The sequence below is a fragment of the Aedes aegypti genome, chromosome 1 (assembly GCF_002204515.2).
Source record: "Aedes aegypti strain LVP_AGWG chromosome 1, AaegL5.0 Primary Assembly, whole genome shotgun sequence".
NCBI classification, from domain to species: domain Eukaryota; kingdom Metazoa; phylum Arthropoda; class Insecta; order Diptera; family Culicidae; genus Aedes; species Aedes aegypti.
The window spans coordinates 66,071,396-66,096,782 of record NC_035107.1 but is presented as its reverse complement, the minus strand read 5'-3'; the positions used below and the strand labels follow the sequence as shown (position 1 = coordinate 66,096,782).

Below are 25,387 nucleotides of genomic sequence, written 5' to 3'. Positions count from 1 at the left end.
AATTATGCTTCCATCAGCAGTTAAATTTAACAATGCTGAGTTACTTCCGCCCTACTGTCAAAGTCGTGGCAATGATTACTATTGCAAATTGCTGCGCTTGAAGATTATTATCATTGTTGAAAAACTTGGAAATATTTTTGAGAAACTAAGGGGTCTATTTTGTAAATCGAGCGGTTTCATGTGACTCATCTGTAGTCATTGTCGATCAAAGCAAGCATGCATATTTCAGATGTCACCCGTCGACTCCCATAGGCCTTTTCATGTGACAGATCCGTCTATGCATTTGTTTACATCGGTGGAGTACCGATGCTAACACGGGCCTGTCATTTTTATAGAAGAACTGTCAAAGTGCTTCCCGATCAGCTGATTTGAGACTTGATGTGAATAGGCCTATAGTAATCTAGTCACATAAAGTGACAACTGTCGATAAACTCAAGTGACAAAGCCGAATCGAGCGAAATTTTTGGTCGACAGTGATTCCAGTCGAGTCGTTTTTGATCGACTCGACTTATAAAATAGGACCCTAAACAACGCAGATGAAGAACGGTTGAATGATATTACGCTAATGTATTGTAATATTGTTCAATCTTTTTTTACTACACACTAAGGTGAATTTCATCATAATCTCAACAGCTGAACAGTTCGGTAAAATAAAACACCGTAACTCCGTCGAAATTTTACGGATTCCGGTGATTTTTCACCGAATACTGTAAACATTGACCGTGCTCCGTTAATTTATTTCACCGAACTGTTCAGCTGTTGAGATTTTATAAGAATTCGTAAAATAATTTAAGTGTGTACGCTTGTTAAAAATGTAGAATATTCCAAAATTCTAATTCTAATTCTAAATTCTAATAATCTCCTAATAAAACAGTGCTTTCAAGTTTACAAAACCCCTCCCAGCACCAAATCCTGGTTGCGCTACTGACTGAAGTCAAACCTCGAGTTTTCCAGATTTGTGCTCTTGAAAAATCGAGGTAAGGCGGCATCCACAAATTACGTAACGCTCGAAGGGGGGGAGGGGGTAGGCTCGAGCGTTACGATTCATACAAAATTTTAAAAATTTCCATACAAAAAGCCTTACGGAGGGGGGGGGGAGGGGCCGAAAATTTCCAATTTTAGCGTTACGTAATAAATGGATGCCGCCTAAGGCTTTGATTCATCTTCATCTTTCTTGATTTTCTGTAGAAGTTTCTCTGAGTTTTCCCTGCAATCATTGTTGGTTTTTCTCCTAAAATTTCTTTTTGGAATTCTTGCCGAGACTTGTTTTAATATTTCCATGAATTCATTCCTTCTTTTGCTCAAATAACTTATCTCGGAAAATAACGTGCAAACGGGGCCGATATGTTTTTCCAAGCTTTCGTGCGATCGAATTGAAGTTACTAATAGAGAATGCAAAGAAGGTTCAAACAAGTGAATCATAACTTCGCATTTCGACAGACGTATTAACTTCGCACACGCAACAGTCCATTTAAAAACCCCATCTGCCTACACGAGAGAGGTCAACGACACCACCTCGCTAGTCGAAACAGAAACCCCTTCAACTTCAGCACTCCTCAACATTTCCACGTTCCGCGTTCGAGAGTGGCAAGTTCAAGTTTCAAAAATTGTGAGTACTTTCCACCCGGTTATTGCAGCAACTAAGTATGAACCTAACTACCGCAAATCGGTGAACCAACCTTCCCGTACGTACGTACATATGGAGGCTTTTAAAACTGGTCGACATTCACCTCGAAACCTTCCTCCAAACGGATCCACGGAGGGTTGTGAGGGGGAATACTCTGTTAAAAGTGTGAGGTTGCAGCGATTGACTTTCAGCCACATGTCGAACCCTAGCTCTGGGTAATAGTAGGGGAGACTGGGGAAACTTGAACCCCTCTTCATTCGGACGCAGCCAACGCTGCTATTGGTTGTTGCAATATTGAGAGCATCTAAGTACTTACAAATCTAGGACTTGGAATTAAGGGGGCAGGATCCGTCATTGATTTCGGAATTTTCAAAGGCAGTTTTTTCTTTCAAAATCAAGAAAATTTACAGGAAAATGTGTTCACTGTATTCTGTTCCCCTACCGAAACACAGTGAACACATTTTCATCGAATAATTTTTAGTTTTGGACAGAGAAACTGCTTTTCAAGTTTCGATGATGACGATGATTACAATGACGGAGCGTTGATCGTTAAAGGACAGCTGTTCTTGCAATAACGGAGTAGCAACTGCGGGCGGTCAATCATGCTCATGCTCATTTAGATTCCGAGAAAATGTGGTGGGAAATCTCCTCAGTCTCCCCTACGTATTCGTCATCGTCGTCGTACTTTCGTAGTAGTCGCGTTTGGCAAATTGTTCGGAAGCAAACAAAAGCCCCCCTTCGGATGATGACGACGTATTGGGGAGGGAAGACAGACCAAAACAACAACCTCTTCGCTCGACTCACAATGAAAACAACAATAAAATACTCCACCAGAACTCGAGGATGGGTCACGAGGAGGAGGAGGATCTGGGGTGGCTGGTGGCCACAACAACAACTTTCACTTTGTGGAGCACGTCTTTGTCTCCATCGCTCGCTCGCTGCTTTGCTCGCCGCCTCCTTCGGTTACAGAGTCGTCGTCGTCATCGCCGATCGTCGTCTATCTCACACATGGCCTGCGGCAGCAGTCACTGAGTCTGTGCCTAGCTGTAGAGAGACGACTTCCTTCGCTCGAGGGCACGTGTTCAGCGTGGAACCAGCTAAAGCTGAGATCGAGCTTTCTCGCATGGAAAACCGCAAATAGACTTGTGTGCCGAAATATTTTCAAACGGTGGCGGCGTCGGGGCACTTTGACAACACCCCAAGTAACATTTTTAAAGCTCATTATTTACGTTAACACTATTTTATGACAGTCATGAATAATGTTATCGATGTTTCGTTGAATACTCTAACTCAAAGTTTCCCAAATTGGGACCATCGTAAGCCCGTATCAGGAGGTCGCGAAATAAAATGAAATTTCGTAGTTTAGACTATAATAAGTATAAGTTTTGTGATCCGGAAATAATCGATCTTAAAGATTCTGATGGATTATTTCAACTTTGAAGCTTTGCAAATACCGTAAAACGGGGTAACTTTGATAGTTTTTTCGAAGAAAACTTGAATATTTATGCATGCTGTTTCAAAGAATTATTATTTATATTTTTAAAACAAGTACTGGCATCTTACCTATCGATTGCTGTTGATAGATTACCAAAAGATTTATTTTGAATGGATATATCATTTTTCATATAATCGAAAGTCGGTTTTCTGTTTTGGGGTAACTTTGATAATGGAGTATGCAACGAACAAAATTGAATGAATTACGAATATTTGTAGGGCATTGCATACCTATAGGCGTTTAACGTTAAATGGAAATTTCTGACTTAGATTACAAAAATGGTCCCAGTTTGTGAAAATGCTTTTCGCTAAGAGATTCGAGACCGTATTCAAGTTCTATGATAACTAGGCTGCCAAGTATAAGTGGCCAACTATTCATAAGTACATCAAATAGTGATCGTAGAACAGATTGTTTGTAAGCGTTTCAAAAATGCTAAAATTGTGTCAATTTTTAATATTCGTGTAAAAAGGCTCAAATGGTCGCGATTCAAATGAAAACAGCTTTTATATGGAGTGTCATACTAATATTGTTTAGTTTTGCATTCGTTTTGCCAAACAGATTAACAGAAATTATGATATTTCGTTTAGTATGTGGTGGGTTACGCACTATCAAAGTTACCCGCATTATCAAAGATACCCCGTTTTACGGTATCTATCTTTTTAAATCTTGACGGTTCGGTTAGCGAACAGAATATTCTTGAAAACGAGTCGGCTGCAAGAATATAAACCGAAATATACTCAAAGAATTTTCAACAATTTCAGTTGGCTGGAAAATTTTGCGAGAAATCATTCATTCATTAATGAACCAAATATTTTTTTAAAACAATACCAAAATATTAACACTGATACACCGAATATTTTTTTTTTAATTTCCAGCAAATTTCAAACATTTGAGTAGGCTTATATATCTCTGTAGAATCCTGAGTGTTCATTGACACACCAAACTTTATAATATTTGCAGAATTTCCAGCAAGTTTTATGCATTTTACTACCCTTAAATGCATGTCATGTTTGTTGGATCTTCTATTCAATTGGTCGGTGTTCAGACAGACCGGACCATATTTTATTGAGTTCTAAAGATACGTTAAGAACTCCATCAATTCCTATTTTTCCGATGCTATTTTAATACTGATGTATCATCTTAATAGATAAGTTTCATTATTACAGCGAATATTTTGAATGCTTGGGGTACGTTTTCCGGAAACCATAAAAAAAAACACTTGGTCCAGCCTGTCCGAACACCGACCAATTATGCGTTTATGAGAAGTGTAGTTGGCTGAATAATTAAAAAAAATATGTACAAAACATTTTAGTTGGATGAATTATTCTCCAAGAAATCAAAAGAATTCATAAAACTCGTAGAACTGCTGTAGCTTTCTTCTCCTATAAGCAATTGGTATGAAATTTTGACAGAGAACTACCGTTTACATGACTCATATTCCGAACACTCAAGGCCAGCAATTACTTCAAATGCAACTATCATGTTTAAATTTACATATATTTGTTAGAATTTTAATTTCTTGGCAAAGTATTACTGTTAGCTTTTGGGTGTGCCGATAGAAGTGTTTGTTAAAACTATTTAAGTATTGTTTTTACCTAATAGTGTGGAACAACATTTTGATTCAAACACTGTGATCATTCTGTCTCATATTACGAACAGCTTGATTCAAATTTCGAACAGCACGAATAAATTGTATTGGAATAAATAATCTTGCAAATAAATTAATCTGATCTAGTTTTACTGGCCTTGAACTAGAAAATCATTAAAACGAAGTACATAATATATTAAAAGGCATTAAAGTTGAGTTGCAATTGACTGCCATTTCCTGCTTAATTGGTGACATATTTCAGCGAAATATTTCAACCGAGTTGCCATACAAAAACCAAGGGTTCGGAATATGAGTCTGTTCGGAATTTGAAACAAAACGGTACAAATATGTTCGATTTCATTTTTTTGAAATTTTTCACAGTACCGGTGAAATCGATCAAAATAATAGTAGTGGACAAAAATGGTAATGACTGAAGGGTCTTAAAATAGGAAATGTGCCATCAAACAGGAAGCAAGAAGAAACCAAACAAGAACTAAAAAAATGGATCAGACGAGAGCAGAAGATAAGAGTGTTTATAAGTATTTATCAGAGAATCCTACCAAACAGTTAACTAATGATATTTATAAGATTTAGCTAAGATATTTGCCCAAAGTTTCGTTCAGATATCAATTCGAAGATTTCTTATATTTTCTTAAATAAATCTTTTGTGATCTTTCCAAAGAATTCCTTTAAGAATTTTGTTCAAACCTTCAAGGACTTAACCTAAGGATAACCCCAAAAAATATTGCAGAGATTCTACCCGGAATTCCATGATAGATCAGAAAGTCTAAGTCCTCCTCATCAATTACTTCGATCGATTTTTTTAGGATAACCTCCAGGATTTTTGTTGAGGGACATTCAATCAGTAATTTTCTCTTGAGTTGCCTCCAGGGATATGGTTGGTTTTGTTCTAAAATTGTCATTAAGGATTTCTTTGAGATTTTAATCAGGAATTTCTCCAAGTATGAATGTATTTGATGAAGGAAAATACTCTAAGGATAATTTGAGAAATGTACCAAGGAAGACTCCTTTTAAGACTTCCTTTTAAGGTGAAGATGAATTGAAGCCAAACTTCAAATTTTCAAGAGCACGGATCTGGAGAACTAAACATCCGTTTAAGCTGTTCAGTTTAGGATGTTCAGTTCTCCAGATTTGTGCTCTTGAAATTTTGAGGTTTGGCTTCGATTCATCTTCACCTTAAAACCCATCCTTATCAAGGAATTCTTTTTATTATTTTTGAAAAATTTCGGAAAATATCCGCAAGTCATTTCTGAAAAAAAAAAACAAATTCTGTTGAAACTTTTGTATGAAACTTCCCGATGAACTCCTGCAAGAAATTCTTGAATAAAAAAAACACTTTAACTCTTAAGGCTTTAATTTCTCTTTTTAAACAATGTATTCGACGTGAAATATTGATTTTTAAGGAACATTCAAAAACAGTACTTGTTCAGAATGCCAACTGAAAGGGGCAGAATGAACCAAAATATTGGGGAGGGAAACATCAAAATATTGAGATAGGACGCATCAAAATATTGGGGTAGAATGCACCCGATCCGACTAGCAATAAAAGAACGAAAATAGTTCAAGTCAAATCCCTCCCCTTGGTTATGCGACCTTGCCGCGATGGGAGGGCATGATCCATTAGCCCTTATGATGGAAACCAAAGGCGTAACCTGTAGTGGTGGTATCACATTTTGGAATTTTTTGCTTAAAGCCGCGTCATAATTCATATGGCATAGATTCAATAATATCTCGGATGTGATCCAACGGACATTCTGCGTCATTGATAGAATTGATGCCCATTTCAAATAATTAATCTATTCGAAGTGGACATTAATACTATTGGTGACGTTCGGTTTGCCTTTTGCTAACCAGAATGATCCGTAGCCACTCTTACTATTAGCTAGCTAGATACATCGTTATCATATACGACGTAGGGAATACTTAGGAACTCTTAGGAAAATGACTAGTAGATTCACTGAGTAGAATTAAGTGGCGACAATCTTATTTTAATATGGTTTTTACATTGCCATAATAAGAAATACCTCTTTTGTAACAGCGGTATAAATAATCTAATTCCAGCTCCATTTTCGCAAAATTTACAAGTAGAAAGTAGGCGTTGTGAAGCATTGCATTTGCCACCGAAAAGTGAATCTTGTAGGAGACTGTAATAGAAGCCTAAGGTAACTTTACTCTTCAATATTCACTATAAAAATGACTATGGAAAGTAAGACGCTGAGATCGATCATTAGGGTACACTTGCTAGTTTCGAACAATTGTTGAACAGACAAGGAAAGCGACTTTTTTCTTTAAGGATATATGAACGTAATGACCAATAAATACTTTTAACAACAAAAATGAAATTAACTAGAACTACTACTAAACAGCCTAATTTTGTTAAGACTTGACGACACTTGACATTTAAGACTCTAATCTTACGTAAAAGACAATAGTAATCAGAATATCACTTGAATGACAAATTATTCAAAACCATTTCGACTAGACAGTATTAGTAATGTATATGGGGAATATGGGTACTTTTCAAAAACTACCACGTCACAATACTAATAAAAAACAGTGTTCATGTGGGCGCCATTGCCTAATCCGTCTGAGTATTGGTCCTGGTAGAGGGGAAACTTGGCAAAAGCCAGACCGAGGGTTCAGCCTTGACAAGTTAAGCTGTCAGGCAGCTCCAACTGAATACCATACAAAAAAAAATAGTTCAAGTCAAATCGAATGTGCCGAATTGGCCATCTCACATTCGAAATGTCAGCCAAACAGTTTTATCAAAATTAACTTCTTTGATTGCAAAAAGACAAAGCAAATTCTCAAAAAAGAATCTAATGAATAATGCCGAATGCTTTCGTAAGCATCTCTTGTTACAGATATATTGCTTTAATCGACAACTTTAATTCAATTTCAATAATTCAAATATGTAAACAATCAATTTTTGACATTTGGACCCCACTTAGGTTGGATCGCAAAAAATCGGCAGAGCGTACTTCGTTGCGCTTGGGTCGAACTAGGGGCGAATCCGGATCATACCCGACCCAATAAAAAAACCTTTTGACAGCTGTTAGTGAAAATCCATGATGAAACTAGATTCGCCCCAGCAATAAACTAAAGCCCTCAGTACACTCTTTGCCAATTGTGCAAATTTTTCCACACGCATAAACTAACACTTCAATATCCACTTGACACTTCAGATGTTTTGTCATTGTTGAGACCAATGTTTGCATGTTGCTTTATGCGTGCGGAAAATTTTGCACACTTGCCAAACAGTGTACTGAGGGCTTAAAACACCAATAGATTGTCATCGAGTTGTAGGGGTGCTCTGATGTTTAGAATTTTCCAATATTAGAGTTGAGGCGATAAAAAAAAGTCAATTTATCCAGATATAATTCGAAAAGTCATATTTGAAAAAAACCTCAAATGGTTTTGAATCTCAAGATATATAGCTTAAATTTGATACCAAAATTTTGAATATCTGAGGAAACGTATTGGCATTACGACCTATTGAGAACTTCGGAACATCCCTGTCGTGTTCTTTCCTCTGCTTTATCCGAATCGAGCTTAAGATGGCTGACGTTGTTTATTTACTACTTATTGATGAATTGATTACATTGCAAAAAAAACGGTTAAAATCGAGCTAAGTTGTTAATTTATTATGAATTATAATCTATAGAGCAAGATGATGCAGTATATGAATATATTTGAGGAGTTATATGATTCTTGCTAGTGTACAAAGCTTATTTTCAGGTCTGTTTTTGAAACAGATTCACCGAAAGCTTCAAATTTATGTAATAATTCTCTGTTAGAGTTGAAAAGTAAGAGATCATAGTGCTATAAATAATATTATACTATCAATGGCGTGATTGAAATCATTTCCTACCCGGTAGGTACTATAAATATTATAATTTCATTAAAATGTAAACTAGGCAATTCTACCCCATGACATTTTGGACCATCGGTGCGAAAACTTCAAACCTTAAACTTTTGAACAATCCAAGGCTAATTTGTTTGATAAGCAACTCGAGAAATGCTTGAAAGTACTGCAGGAGTAATTCTTGGATGAAATGCTGTAGACATAAGGTAAACAAAAACTATCTATGAAATTTATTCCCATGTCTAAATTATTCAGGAGTTCCCCGAAGAGCTCTTCATAGATTTCCTCGAATAATCTCTGGAGAAATTTGTGGAGCCATTCCTGGGAGTGACCGGGGATGAGTTTCTGAAGTCATCTAAATGAACGGGTCAGGAAGAATAGCTAAAATAACCTGTGTAGGAATTCATGTATGGTTTCCTGGAAAAAATCCTTGAGCGAATTTCTTCAAAAGTTCTGGAATAAACCTTTGTGAATTTTCTAAGAAGTCTTCCTGTAGGAGTCGTTGGAACTCACTGAAAGAATTTCTGGAGGATTTCTATGAATATATAAAAAAATTCTAGAGGGATTCCTAGAGGAGTCTTTAAATATTTCAGAACAAATATCTAATCATACAACCAAAAGAATTTCAGAAGCTTTTCCTCGATGAATCTGAGAAAAAAATCCCGAAGAACCTGTGGAATAGGAGCGTAATAGTTTCTGAAGGTGGATCCTCTAAAATTTTGCAACATTATTTAATACAAGCGGAGTAAGGGAACAATAACCATTTTGAGCGAAATAAACACTTTGGGGATCGTCATCTATATAAAAATAGTGACGTTTTAGAGAGTTGCATTGGAAATAGAAATATTCCAAAATGAGACCTGCAACCAGCTTTATAAACAAGTTACAGCTCCTTTACCGTATTGATTGGCCAAAAATGACCCCCATGCACCAGGAATACATAGTGTAGGTAGAAAAAATTGAGCATAGAAGAGGTTTGAAAATATTAATAAAGAACAAAAAATATCTTCAACTTATTGGAATAAAGTATTCCAAAAGTTTGTCAAATAATTGTTGGGAAAATCGCGGAATAAAAAAAAAAAAAATTGCAGAAATATTCGGAGGAATTCTCTTTGTTGTATGTGGAAGAATCTCGAAATTTTCCCTGGCTGTAAATCCTAAGTAAATGTATAGAAATATCTTTGTAATCCGTCAAGGAATTACTGGAGGAATCTCTGGAGTGATTCTTAAATTAATGGGGGGGGTGAGGGGGTAGAATCTAGTATCAAACGCTGGTGAGAATTCATAAAAAAAAACCTTGAAAGAAACCTTTTTGAAGAACTAATGTTGAGTAAGTTAAAATAATTCAGGCAGAAATCTGAACTCCACCAGGGCAAAAAGCCACTATTATAATAAAGATGAGAAAAAGTCCTTGGAGAAGATCTTGGAGAAATCGCAGGAGAAATCCCTTGAATGATTTCAAAAATCCATGCAAATCTGGGCATGGAGTGATTCCTTAAAACATCCCTAAAAGATTTCTTACAGAAATTTATAGGAAGAGGAATCTCTAAAGTTATTCCACGAAAAATTTCCGGTATTTTCGTCCTGTAAGAAATTCCTGTTCAATTTTTTATTAGTTAGTCCGATTAAAAAAAAAAATTATAGTTTTGGAGGATTTCTTGGAGAAATTCTAGGCGTAGAATTGAAAAATATCTTTGACCAATTCATGCAAAAATTTTGCGAATAGTTTCTTGATCTACTGTAATTGACTTTTGTTGTTGTCAAAATCCATCACTAAAAACGCCTAGAGGACCTCTAAAATCTGAGAAGCAAACAGTGAAATTACTGACTCAATTTTTAGAAAATACCGAAGAAATCCTTAAGAGATTTTCATGGAAAAAGTTCCTGGACTTAAGCCTGGTGTAATTCTTGAAAAATTATCTGGTGGAATTCAGCTACAATTCTTGGACGAGCACTTTTACATTTTTATTTCCAGGAACCTTTGAAAAAGTTCTTGGAGGAATCCATACAAAATTGCATATGATTTTATGAATAGCACGATATATTCTAGTGGCGATGATATTGGAAGCCTCTAGTCACAGCTACTTCAAATTATTTCTAATTTTTCAAGGAATGAACCAGGATGAACCTACTATTTCCAAAATCATCATTCTCAGCAATGCTAATTGCTTCAATTTTCTAAATTGTTGGCTTTTAAAGAAGAGGAACGTATAGAGTTAGGGGGATTTTTTGGTGATTATTGATCAAAAGTTTTACAAAGACTTTTGGAGGACTTCTTGGAGAAATTCTAGGAATAATTGAAAAATTCTGAAAGGCAAGAATTTAACGAAGAGTTGCAAGAAAAGAGTTGGCTAGTTCCATAGGGCTGAAAATCTCCTTAACACTTGTCCGCCTAAGATATTCGTCACTTACACGGACGACGAAGCCTCAAAATCAGTTGGAACGCTAAATTCAACCCACTATATCTCGGCAGTCCTAAGCCCGATTTACAAAATTTTGGCGCCTACAGAAATGTATGGGCTTCTAGATTCGTGTCAGATTTTTGAAATATTTTTGGGAACTACTGTTTGATTTGTAGTACTTAAAACACCGGAGCAAGTCCCTAAAAAAATCGAAATTTTGCCAATGCCTGTACACAACTTGAAGTTTATCGCGATAACCTCTAGATTTTTTTATTTTATGATGATTGTATTAGCTTAACCAAACAATTGGCATTGAATTTATGATTGTTAGCCGTTCAAAGAACTGCAATATATTCACAAAACTGCGTAGAATACAGAAAAAATACATTTTCAACTATAACTTGAAATTTACTGCGATGACCTAAACATTTTATGATCTTAAAATTTGCTCATATTTTAGGCCATCAAATTTGCAGAACACTGATAATAAATTTCTGTTGGAAAAACTACAATATTTTCACAAAATAGTGAAAAATACAGAAAAATACAGGTATTCTACAGTAATTTCATATTTATCGCAATGGCTCATCAGTTTTATAATTTTAAACTCTTTGTATGTTCATGAGAAACCAATTTGCTGAACATCGTTGGTCGCTGTTTGTTCAAAGAACTACAATATATTCACAAAACTGCGTAGAATACAGAAAAAATACATTTTCAACTATAACTTGAAATTTATCGCGATGACCCAAACATTTCATGATCTTAAAATGTACTCATATTTAAGGCCATCAAATTTGCAGAACACTGATAATAAATTTCTGTACGAAAAACTACAATATTTTCACAAAATAGTGAAAAATACAGAAAAATACAGGTATTCTACAGTAATTTCATATTTATCGCAATGGCTCATCAGTTTTATAATTTTAAACTCTTTGTATGTTCATGAGAAACCAATTTGCTGAACATCGTTGATCGCTGTTTGTTCAAAGAACTACAATACTTTCACAAAATCTTGTATAATACAGAAAATTCTTAAATTTCTTCTGCAATTCATTGATTGCCTCTAGATCAATTAAAAGATTTGAAGTATTTAAGTTATAAAAATAAATATATTTATAGAACATTTTTGATGCATTTTAAAGAACTACAACAGTTTCACAAAACTATGAACAGGGAACAGGGAAATTACGATTCTATCAACAGTTTGAAATTTATTGCAATGATACATGGATTTTGGGATTCTAAAATATTGTCATATTTAGGATTATCAAGTTTTCACAATATAATCGATGAAATTTTATTGAAAGAACTACAATATTTTCACAAATTACCATATAACACAAAAATATTCTGTTGCTACCGAAGTTTGAAATTTTTTTCATCTGTATAATTTTCTTAATCGTTGTGTATTTTCAATAAAAATAAGTGTGCTCAAAATTATTAGAAGCTGTTCGTTCCCAAAACTACAATATTTTCACAAAATCATGTATAAGAACTTTTCGTTAAATTCGAACTTCATTGATAGATAAGTTTCAAGTTGTGTACAAACAAACGCTAATTTTTTTTAGACTAGCTCCAGTGTTTGTAGTACTACAAATCAAACAATAGATTTCAAGCACATTTCTATAACCGCACATGAATCTACAAATAAGGACAAACTAGGGTTGAAGCGATCCACTTTTTTTTAACACCGTCATCCATGTAAATAAAATATCATTAATTTTGTTATTATAAGTAAATTTAAAAAATTATGTAATTGCGACAATAATGATAAGCTACAATTTGTAGTTGTAAGCCTCAAATATGAGAATAGTTTAAAACCACAAAATCTATGCGTCGTTGCGGTAAATATGAAGTAAGATTGTTGAAGGTATTTGTTCTGTATTATTTACATTTTTTTGAGAATGGTTTAATGCTGTGGAGAAACTTAAAATTTGCTTAGTTAATTTATGGTTTTTAATTTGAAAAAATATAATAAAATCATGAAAATGATAACTTTTTGCCACCATTATTATATTGCAACAGAAATCTGATAAATTTCTGTTATAATACATAATAATACATTTATATGATTTGTGCAAATATTATCAATAAATAGAAATTATTATATTACCATTTTTGTAAACTGTTTGTCGTGCTTTGAAAACAAAAACAATAACTGCTCTATTTTTTATATTTATTACGTTGAGAAAATTTCAAATCGTAAACATAACTACTATGAAAATGCAACCATAGTCAGAGACTGTTCTGTATTATTCGTGGTTTGGTGAAAATATTGTAGTTCTTAGAGCAAATAGCCATTATAATTGTTGAGAAAGTTTTTTTTTAAAGGTTATTATTACGATCTAACTTTTCTGGTATCTTCCACAGTTTTGTGAAACTGTTTTAGTTCATTAGAAATCACCAAAAATGTTCTGTAGATATATTTACTTTTATATATAAGTATGCTTCAAACACTTAAAATGATATGGTCTGGAGGCAATCAGTGATTTGCAGTTGGCTGACAAAACGTCGAAAAGTGGGAATTGGAAGGGAACGAAATGATCTTGGAAGAATAATTCTCTTCCGAAAGAATAAATAATTCGATTTTTTTTTTCAATTAGATGTATTATTCCTTTCGACGTTTTGGCATTCAACGTTTGTTGTGTTTTGATACGTTCTGTCAATTTTTTATATGAATCTGAAAAAATTTAAACCATGGAGATTATAAGCCAATGCGGCAAGGCGGCAATTTCAAAATTACAGGAGAATTTCTGTATTACACATGATTTTTGAGCACAATTTATTTTATTGAAAAAATAACAACAATTTAGAAAATTATAAGATGATAAAATGTTCAACCTTCGGTAGCAACAGAATCTTTTTGTATTATACGGTAATTTGTGAAAATATTGTAGTTATTTCAATAAAATTTTATCGATTATGTTGTGCAACCTTGGCAACCCTAAATATGAGAATATTTTAAAATCACAAAACCCATGGATCATCGCAAAAAAAATGTTGTTAGGATCGTATTTTTCCTGTATAATTCACTGTTTTGCGAAAATGTTGTCGTTCTTTGAAAAACATAAAAAATGTTTAATTTTATATCAAACAATTGAAGCATTGTCTTTAAGTTGATAAGGTCTAGAGACAATCAATAAATTGTAGAACAAATTTCAGAATTTTCTGTATTATACGCAGTTTTGTGAAAGTATTGTAGTTCTTTGAACAAACAGCTATCAACGATGTTCAGAAAATGTGTTTCTCATGAACATACAAATAGTTTAAAATTATAAAACTAATGAGCCATCGCAATAAATATAAAATTACTGTATAAAACCTGTAATTTTCTGTATTTTTCACTATTTTGTGAAAATATTGTAGTTTTTCGTATAGAAATTTATTATCAGTGTTCTGCATATTTGATGCCCTTACACACTTAGATTTTATTTCGTTGTTCGGTAAATTTTGTTACCGAAAACGTACTGTAAATAAATATTCAACTGATGTTTCGGTATTTCAAATGAGCTTTACCGAACAAACGTACACAGTTGGGGAGATCCAAAAGATATTTGTTTGTTTTCACCGAAATCGTCACTTCATTTACCGAAAACTTGTGAATCGTTTAGATTCACCGTAGCCAGTAAAAGTTTACCGTACTTCGGTACCTAGTGCTACTGTATTTTACCGAATAATTGGTAATTTGAGATTATCAACCGCCATGTTTATTAGTGGAAACAACAAAATATTGTGAGAAACGAAAATCCACAGTCAGGCATCGTTGAATGGATCAAGGTAAATAAATTGAAAAATGAAGTCCTTAGAGTATTCAAAATTGTTATTTTTGTAGATGAAAGATGGCTAGTCCAAGAGGGAGTCGGCAGCACAAGTTTCGTTTGCTAGAAGGGGCGAATAGCTGCAAACATCCCGCAGGACTTTCAGTGACCTCTCCTTCCCCAGCAACCTCTATGATGGTGGCGCATAATATTTGCCTATAAAGAAAAGATCTAGAAATAAATACGATTATTTAATTCAATATCAGAATACACTGCTTTTTTTTCTATCATCCCATCCAATTCCGACTGCCTGCCAATATGAACAATTCGTTCAGTAATCAATTTCACAAATCGTTCGGTAATCATTCACGAACGATTTGTAATATTTTGACAGCTGCGTTTTGCTTTCATTTACGGATTGTTCGGTTATTGTTAACTTTACCGAAAGCATTACCGAACGCTCAGCGGTTTATATTTCGGTAAAAAAATACCGAAGTCGGTGATATTTTCTAAGTGTGTATATATGAGTATATTTTAAGATCATAAAATGTTTGGGCCATCGCAATAAATTTCAAGTTATAGTTGAAAATGTATTTTTTTCTGTATTCTACGCAGTTTTTTGAATATATTGTAGTTCTTTGAACAAACAGCTATCAAAGATGTTCAGAAAATGCATTCCTCATGAACATACAAAGAGTTTAAAATTATGAAACTGATGAGCCATTACGATATATATGAAATTACTGTAGAAGACCTGTATTTTTCTGTAATTTTCACTATTTTGTGTAAATATTGTAGTTTTTCGTACAGAAATTCATTATCAGTGTTCTGCAAATTTGATGGCCTTGAATATGAGTATATTTTATTATCATAAAATGTTTGAGTAATCGCGATAAATTTCAAGTTATAGTTGAAAATGTATTTTTTCTGTATTCTACGCAGTTTTGTGAATATATTGTAGTTCTTTGAACAAACAGCGACCAACGATGTTCAGCAAATTTGTTTCTCATGAACATACAAAGAGTTTAAAATTATAAAACTGATGAGCCAATACGATAAATATAAAATTACTGTATAAAACCTGTATTTTTCTGTATTTTTCACTATTTTGTGAAAATATTGTAGTTTTTATAACAGAAATTTATTATCAGTGTTCTGCAAATTTGATGGCCTTAAATATGAGTATATTTTAAGATCATAAAATGTTTGGGTCATCGCGATAAATTTCAAGTTATAATTGAAAATGTATTTTTTCTGTGTTCTACGCAGTTTTGGGAATATTTTGTAGTTCTTTGAACAAACAGCGATCAACAATGTTCAGCAAATTTGTTTCTCATGAACATACAAAGAGTTTAAAATTATAAAACTGATGAGCCATTGCGATAAATATGAAATTACTATAGAAAACCTGTATTTTTCTGTATTTTTCACTATTTTGTGAAAATATTGAAGTTTTTCCAACAGAAATTTATTATCAGTGTTCTGCAAATTTGATGGCCTTAAAAATGAGTATATTTTAAGATCATAAAATGTTTGGGTCATCGCGATAAATATCAAGTTATAGTTGAAAATGTATTTTTTTCTGTATTTTACGCAGTTTTGTGAATTGTTGTTGTAGTTCTTTGAACAAACAGCGATCAACGATGTTCAGCAAATTGGTTTCTCATGAACATACAAAGAGTTGAAAATAATAAAACTGATGAGCCATTGCGATAAATATGAAATTACTGTAGAAAACCTGTATTTTTCTGTATTTTTCACTATTTTGTGAAAATATTGTAGTTTTTCGTACAGAAATTCATTATCAGTGTTCTGCAAATTTGATTGCCTTGAATATGAGTATATTTTAAAATCATAAAATGTTTGGGTAATCGCGATAAATTTCAAGTTATAGTTGAAAATGTATTTTTTCTGTATTCTACGCAGTTTTGTGAATATATTGTAGTTCTTTGAACAAACAGCGACCAACGATGTTCAGCAAATTTGTTTCTCATGAACATACAAAGAGTTTAAAATTATAAAACTGATGAGCCAATACGATAAATATGAAATTACTGTATAATACCTGTATTTTTCTGTATTTTTCACTATTTTGTGAAAATATTGTAGTTTTTCGTACAGAAATTTATTATCAGTGTTCTGCAAATTTGATGGCCTTAAATATGAGTATATTTTAAGATCATAAAATGTTTGGGTCATCGTGATAAATTTCAAGTTATAGTTGAAAATGTATTTTTTCTGTATTCTACGCAGTTTTGTGAATATATTGTAGTTCTTTGAACGGCTAACAATCATAAATTCAATACCAATGTTTAGTTACACTAATACGATCATCACACAATAAAAAAATCTAGAGGTTATCGCGATAAATTCTAAGTTATCTACAAATTACTACCGATTAGAATTTTTTTTAGGACTTGCTCCGGTGTTTTAAGTACTACAAATCAAACAGTAGTTCCCAAAAATATTTCAAAAATCTGACATGAATCTAGAAGCCCATACATTTCTGTTGGTGCCAAAATTTTGTAAATCGGGCTTAGGACTGCTGAGATATAGTGAGTTGAATTTAGCGTTCCAACTGATTTTGAGGCTTCGTCCTCGGTGTGTTAATAAAGATAATAATAATAATAATAATAATAATAACAATAGATACCTAAAGTAATATTTAAAAAACTTCTTAGATATATTTGTAAAACAAAAAGAGTAGAAATTGCTGACGAAATTCCTAGAAAAACTTTGAGATATATTTGATAAGATTTCCGTGGAAAAAGCTCCTGGATATAAATCTGATATAATTCTTGGAACAATCTGACGAAATCCCACCAGAAAGGAGTACAATTTATTTATTTATTTATTTATTTATTTATTTGGCAAATACTTGCTAAGTAAGGTACAACCTTTTAAATTTTAGCAATCGGAATTCAATAATACTTTATCGATCTTTTACTATTCAACTACTTAAAAACTACTTAATTCCTTCTACTATGATGGTGTATGCACTGCCTGCGGAACTCTTTAATATTGGTACAGGATTTAACATAAGTTGGAAGCTGATTCCAATATACAATACCACGAACGAAGAATGAGGCCCCATAATGCGAAGTGCAATATTGCGGTATAACAAAGTTATTTACGCGAGAGCTATGAAATGGTTGTAATTTGTCAAACAAGAAACGAGGTGTTTTGGTATTAATTAATTTAAAGAATGTTGTGGTTGTTCTTACTTTGAAAAAATCGTAGAATCCACATCCAAGTAATTCTGGCTGAAGATGAGTGACACTTGAGTAGGAAGACAAATTGAAGATCCATCGTACGCAGCAATTTAAAGCAATCCTAAGTCTGTCGAGCGCTCTCACAGAAGCATTGAGGAATAGTTCTAAGCCATACATAAAATGAGGTAATAAAAGAGATTTGAACAAACGTAGTTTCACTTGTGTGGTTAACATACTGCCAGTTTGTTTCAGGTGGCGTAAGCTACCAAAAATTCTTCCACATAGAGCATCTATATGAGCATCCCACTCTAAATTATTCTGAAATATGATACCAAGGTTAGAAACTTTATCTACATATCCGATTATCTCATTATCAAAAAATATTTGGGGGAGTGGGCTAGGTGTATCACGAGATCGTGAAATATATATTATTTTGGTTTTTGATGAATTTATTGGCAGAAGATTTTGATTAGACCACGACAAAATATTTGACAAATCATCATTAATCAGATGTGCCATCCGAAATTCGGAAAGGTCGGTAGAACAAATATAAATTTGTACATCATCAGCAAACATATGTATACAACAATGTTTCAAAACAGACGGTAAATCATTAATAAATAATGAGAAAAGTAAAGGACCCAATACAGATCCTTGTGGCACACCAGATGTGATTCCTACTGTGCCAGACAGTTTTCCATTCGCTTCAACAATTTGTACACGGTTTGTTAAATACGATCGCAATAGACCCACAGCGTCACTAGAAAAATTGTAAAGCATGGATAACTTACGCAGCAATCGGTAATGTGACACTCTATCAAAAGCCTTAGAAAAATCAATCAGAAGTAAAAAGGCTTTGCCCTTTTTATCAATAACTTCATGTATATCATCGTGCACCTTTAATAGGGCAGAGGAGGTGTTGTGACCCGCTCTGAAACCAGATTGACAAGGATGAAGAAGATTGAACACAGAAAGGTACTCTTGTATTTGGTTCTTCAAAATTTTTTCTAAGGCTTTTGATAGTGCGCACAGTATACTGATAGGTCTCAAATTTTGCAAGTCATTGTTTTGTGGCTTTTTCTTGATAGGCAAAATTTTTGAGCGTTTCCATGCAACAGGATACGTGCCAGTTGTAATAATTGTGTTGAAAACATGAGCAATTGGACTTATAATATAAGGTAAGATGAGTTTGACAAACTTCAGTGGAATTTCGTCAAGCCCAATAGCATTAGATTTAATAGAGTTAATCGCTATAGAAACCTCATACTCATTGGTTAGAGTGAATTTGAAACCGTTTTCATTAGGAAGTGCTGCTGATGGCAGGTTTTGATCTACAGTGAAATTTGAGCTGAAAAAATTGTTAATTTCATCACTTGTATTGGTTAATTGGATGGATGAAGGTTTATTCATAACGTTAATTTCTATGAGTTTCCTCCACAGATTTTTAGATGAATTTGAAGTATCAGCTACGTGAGAAACATAATTAGACTTAGCTTCTTTGATCATATTGGTTACTCGATTTCGCAATCTTCTATACACGCAATGGTCGTCTTGGTTTCTACTCATTATCCAAGATCGATAAGCAATGTCACGCTCCACCATAGCTAGAGAAATCGAGTTATTAAACCACGGATTACAATTTTTTGGCTTAATCCTGCGAATTGGTACAAATGTTTCATAGATTCTAGAAATAAACTTATTGAAAATGTTTAAAGCGATATTAGAATCATTGACTGCATAGAAAGAAGACCAATCGATATCATTCAAATGGTTATATAGAGCAGTTTTGTTGATTCTAGAATAGTCTCGAATCAACGAGATAGGATCAACAGGTCGCGTACGAAAAATGTTCAAGGATGAGAAGATGATATCGTGATATGAAAAGCCTGGAGCAGCCACTTGATTGAATTTAACTATGAAATCCGGATCATTTACCAACAAAAGATCAATCAAAGACCTACTTTCAGAGGAACAATGCGTTGGTTCAGTTCCGATACTAGTAAACCCTAAATTTTCAATTACGCTGCGGAATTTGTTGGATTTGTTGTCGTACTTCATTAAATCTGTGTTAAAATCGCCAATTAGAATGCATTTCCGATACAACAGAGAGAGATTTGTGAGTTTATCAAATAAAAACTCGGCACAATCGCTCCTAGGAGGGTTGTAAAAAAGTCCAAGTAAAAATTTTTCATTATAGGCGACCACTTCAACAATCAAATATTCAGTAATGTTGACATTTTCTGAACTGTAATATAACTCTGATGACGATAGTATTTTACAAGAGACGTCATTTTTGTAATAAATACACAAACCACCACCACGACTATAGATTCGATCATTTCGAATAAGATTGTATCCTTCAATAGCAATTGAATCATCCGAAACTCTATCCGACAACCACGTTTCTGTTAGACAAACTATATCCACTTTACTGTTGTAGAAACATTGTTTCAATTCATGAAATTTACTGAACTGACGCGCACATATGCTTTGTACATTCATATGACAAATATTTAAGGAATCCGAAAGCAAAGCCGCATTCATTACTGCACGTGGTATAAGAGATATGTGATTATTCGTTCGGGTATTGCTGGTCAACGATTCAACCGACATTGATTGCAAAAAACGAATACAAGAACCTTAGACAATACACACCCACCAAAAGTAGAAGGAACTTACTTGCTAAAAGGAACTCCGAGTGATGAGACCTCATCTTTAAACAAATACTAAGTTTCATTTACAATGTGTTTCATAAGTTCAAAGTCAGTTGTTGTGATTCATAAGGAACAATTCATAAAAAAAAAATCATTCAAAGGTTGTTTGAGGTGATAAAAGCAATGAAATAACAACAGCAACAGAGTAGCAGCAGCAGAGCGACAGCAGCAACAACAGCGATGGTTAGCAGCACCAACAACAGCAGCAGCTTCGGTAGTTACACAGATTCAACCAAAAATCAGCAGCTTTGATCCATAACTTTTAGGAAGGAAGAAAACATGGATCATCTTCAGGAGAGGAGTCATGGATTATTTTGGAAGGATAAATAAGAAAAACTTTTTGGATAGGTTTGATATTTCAACTTTCAGGAGAGGAAGAATTCATGGAATTTCTGATGATTGGATACAAGGATATTTTTGGAAGGAAGCGAATAAACTAGGAAAGGTATTATTCAGCCAGTTTGTCCTCCGAAAAAATAGGCTTAGCAGCAGCATTCTGGCTTGTTTTGATGAAGACGGTACCATTTCTCGTGTAGACGGATACGAGTTTTCCTGATTTTTTCATCTTGACCGCTAAAGCCTTGACTCGTCTCATCTCCTCAGTGAGGTTTTCGTTGATGAAAATCCGTTTGTCAACATCAAACCCAAGGTGAGCCAATGAAAGATTACGAGATGACAAATATCGGCTGTAAAATTCATCCCTCGCTAGTTTGAATGCGAACTGCAAGATAATCGGAGGTGTTGCCCCTGCAGCGATTGGAGATCTCGCTAATCGTTTGGCGTATATCAGCGGAACATTAGCTTCGTCAAATCCAAGAGCATTTGCAATCTTGCTAACATGGCTCAACAAATCCTCAGATGAATGATAGGGAACTCCGGAAAGCAGCAAATCATTGATCCTTTCTCCAACAAGAATGCGTTGCTTATTGGATCGCACATCATTGGCAACTTCTTTTACTGTGTCGGACAGACTGCGAATTTCGGATGAGCACTCTGTTTTGATTTGTTGTACTTCAGCGCGTAGTGTGTTTATCTCTGTCTGAAGATCTCGTTTGCAGTTCTCCACACTAGCCTCTATCCTGGTGTTAGTATTTTCAAACATTCGTTCCATTCGTAGTAGAAGCTCATCCAGAGATTCAACATGGTCGTCCGGCTTCCCCATATCTTTAGACCTTGCTTTGGTGGTAACCGTAGTAGAAACCGATGATGGTGTTTTGCTGTTTATCGTAGAGTGAGTATTGGTGACAAATGCTTTAGTGTTCGCCGAACGAGTGAACATTGAGTGCTCGTAATAGTATACAAGAACACAAATACAGCTGAGGACGTTGCAATATGTCAGCTCACAGCAACCAAACTGCACCAGATCACTGATTTTATTGAACGAATGATACGATAAAATCGAAGCCAACGATCAACCTTCACCATCCACTGTAAGAAATGCTGTTCTTCGATGCTTGGAAAAGCTTTAATTGACTTTTAGGCGAAAAAGAATCGAGAAATCTAGTGAAGAAACACAGCACTGGGATTTCACTCGTAATTCACGATCATCCCTTCAGGTAACAATTTAGGGAAATCTTTTCGAGGAAATTTTGATAATGTTTTCGGAGGAATTCCGGGAGAAATTTCTTATGAAATTTCTGGAAGAATCCTTCGGGGAAACTGTATAAAATCAACTGAAAAAAAAAAAACTAGTGGAATGCCTGCAATCCTGTCTGATGGAATTGTTTGAAGTATTCATACAGAAATTACTAAAAGGATTTCGGCAGGAATATCTGGTGTTTTTTTTCCGCTAGAATATTCTTCCATTTTTTTCATGGAAGTATCTTCGGATTGGAGGAGAAGCTATCGAAGAAATCTTTACTCCAAGAAGTTACTTCGGAACAATGTCTGGATAAATCTCGATGGAAGCGTAAAGGAAATTCGACTAATTTCTAAAGAATTTCTGTAGGAATGCGTAAAGCAATGTCGAAATATTTCCTAGAACATATAGCCTTGAGTGAGATCAAAAATACTAAAACTGCTCAGCACATACTTAACGGATTCCAATACTTTTTGTGTCAAAATACTTCCACTAGATACACATATCTTGTTTCTAAACCAGGTCATAAAGTCTCGGGAATGTCACTGTGGCCAGAGTTATTTCGATAGGTCACTGGGTCAGGTCGGGTGAAAAAGGGCTATTTTTTCGGACAAGCCAAGTTATTTTTAACTTATTTACAATGACAATCATTTTAATTAATATAATTTAATAAGATCTGATGTTTAACACTATAAATGAAGAGTTTTGGTCCCTTTAAAATGTACCGTAGGTGACCACAAGGACTTAATGCCCGGAAGAGCCGGTTATAGATTTGTTGGATACTGAATCGTTTCAATTTTCGAAAAGAAAATACCAAACATAATAGTTCACAAAAATGCGTTCCCATAAGCTTGACACAGATGTGTAAAGGCGTTTTTCTTGAAATTTTTCAATACAGTGGCCACATTATACCTGATGCCGAAAACTATCTGTGACTTGAAGTTTGCCTACCTCTAGGGACACAAAAGCACAGCACCCTTTTCACCCGACTTGACGCAGTGACTCACTGGTATAATTTCCGAGTTCCTTTGGACACTTCTAGAAACTACTTAGATATGTGTAGGGGGAGATCCCCCAGTACCGGACAGCACCCAATACCGGACAAAGTCGAAACATTGAGAAATCATGGTCCAATCAAGATGGTGTATTAGTAGAAAAGAAAGCTATTATGGAGATTATTTTTTTGCGTAGAATAACATATCCTTGATATATGCATGCCTTTTCAAAAATGTAGAAAAGTTTGAAAATATTAAAAAGAATTACGTATCTCCTTAATTTTGAGCCTTGTCAGTAATTATTTTGAATATGAAAAAATACTTTGGATCACGCAAGCATGATCGAACATAATCCTTATTTTATAGTATGAATGTATTTTGTACCATAGTTAAACTAAATATGGACAAATTACAATTTTAGTTAAGTACCTCTTGTTTCCCAGTTTCGGACAGCTTGATTTTTTATATGATGTCTTTGTAATTATTGCACCAGTGTCTCAAAATACATTCATTTTTCATGGATTCCGTCGACCAAAGGTATCAAACATGCAATAAAATTAAAAAGAATGGACATTCAGAACAACATCGTAAAATGTGCTATTTTTCATCAAATATGAAAGAGGTTTTTGATGGACATCTTGCAAACTAATATAAATTCAAACTGTTCTTGTAAATGTTGCAAATGCATTGAATTGGTAATTATATACTATTCCTACATTAAACACATTCAATGATGTTCAAATTTACAGAATTCGAGGCATTTCCAGATCGTGTCCGGTATTGGGTGCCACCTTTCAAGATCGATCAATTTGGTACTAAAATACATCATCAAAATGTAATGTCAAAATTCATATTTATATTTTCAAATTTATTTTTGTACACTATAAAAATGATAATATTTATCATAAGTGGGTAACACGAGCACATAATACCAATATTTTTCGAATTATGAATTTAGTGGCTTAAGTGTCCGGTACTGGGGGATCGCCCCCTACTAGTATACCAACAAAGTATTGACATCCGTTAAGTATTCGTCGAGCGGTGATGGTTTAAGTATTTTTTCTTTCAATCAGGCCTATAAGGGTTAAGAATAATTTAAACATTTTTGAGCTAATTGTTCTATCAGAAAAATGAATCGGTGGCGGCGCATAGGTCTAACCGCAAGAGAAGGTCGATCTCTATCTAGTTGCCCTCGCTCGAAGAATATGCATATGGGCAAGTCTTCGGATGCGTACAAGTCGGATGATCAGCTTTAAGCTGTCTCTGCGATGGGAATCTAATCGGTTAATTGACGCGATGGATAGCAAATTGGATTTGGGGGCTCCCTTTCTGTTGCGTAAGTTGTCCATCACCTTGCGAGTGGAGTGCCCGGTTCGAGGAGAACCGTTTCAGGGTTGAGCACTTTGTCGGCATTTCACTTGAAGAAACGTTTTCTTCAACATTCGGTGAATGGATGGAGTAATTAAGCTGGCTTTTGATCAGCGATCAATGCGCAGATTGCGTCAACTCCAAGGGGATTTATGATGGTTCTTACGGTTCTTACTCTGTAAACGAATGGAAGAGCTGTGATCGTTGGAATGATCAATTTCTTAAGTGATCATTGAAAACACTGTAATAAGTTACTTGCATTCAAGATAGGAGTTTGAGAGCATGTCGCTATCATTATTTGAAACCAAAGTTTTTAAAACTTTGGGTGCTTCTGTTGAAACACAGCTTGGTAAATATACTTTCATAGCTACCTATTTGCCTTTTCATTGCACTGATCATCAAGTTAATTTGCTTCAAACTGACTTGCGGAAATTGACTCGCAATAAGTTAAAATGTTTTGTCATTGGTGACTTTAATGCCAAACATCGCTCATGGAATAATTCGCAAAGTGATTCCAATGGCAGAATTATATTTGATGAGTGCTCTTCAGGATGTTTTTCAATTCTATACCCAGATAGCCCTACTTGATTTCCCTCTTCTAGAAACCCTTCAACGATTAATTTGGTCTTAACCGACTCTAGTCACCTTTGTCGTCAACTGATTACTCACACGGATTTTGATTCTGATCATGTCCCTGTTACATTTCAAATATCCCATTGAGCGATTCTTAATCCTATCAGCTCCACTTTCAATTATT

General features: G+C 34.4%; 1 protein-coding gene across 10 annotated transcripts in view; it reads right to left on the bottom strand.

Moving 5' to 3' along the window:
* LOC5564206 overlaps positions 1-25,387 on the bottom strand; it is a 249,529-nt gene that overhangs the window by 28,552 nt on the left and 195,590 nt on the right. The window lies entirely within an intron of this gene.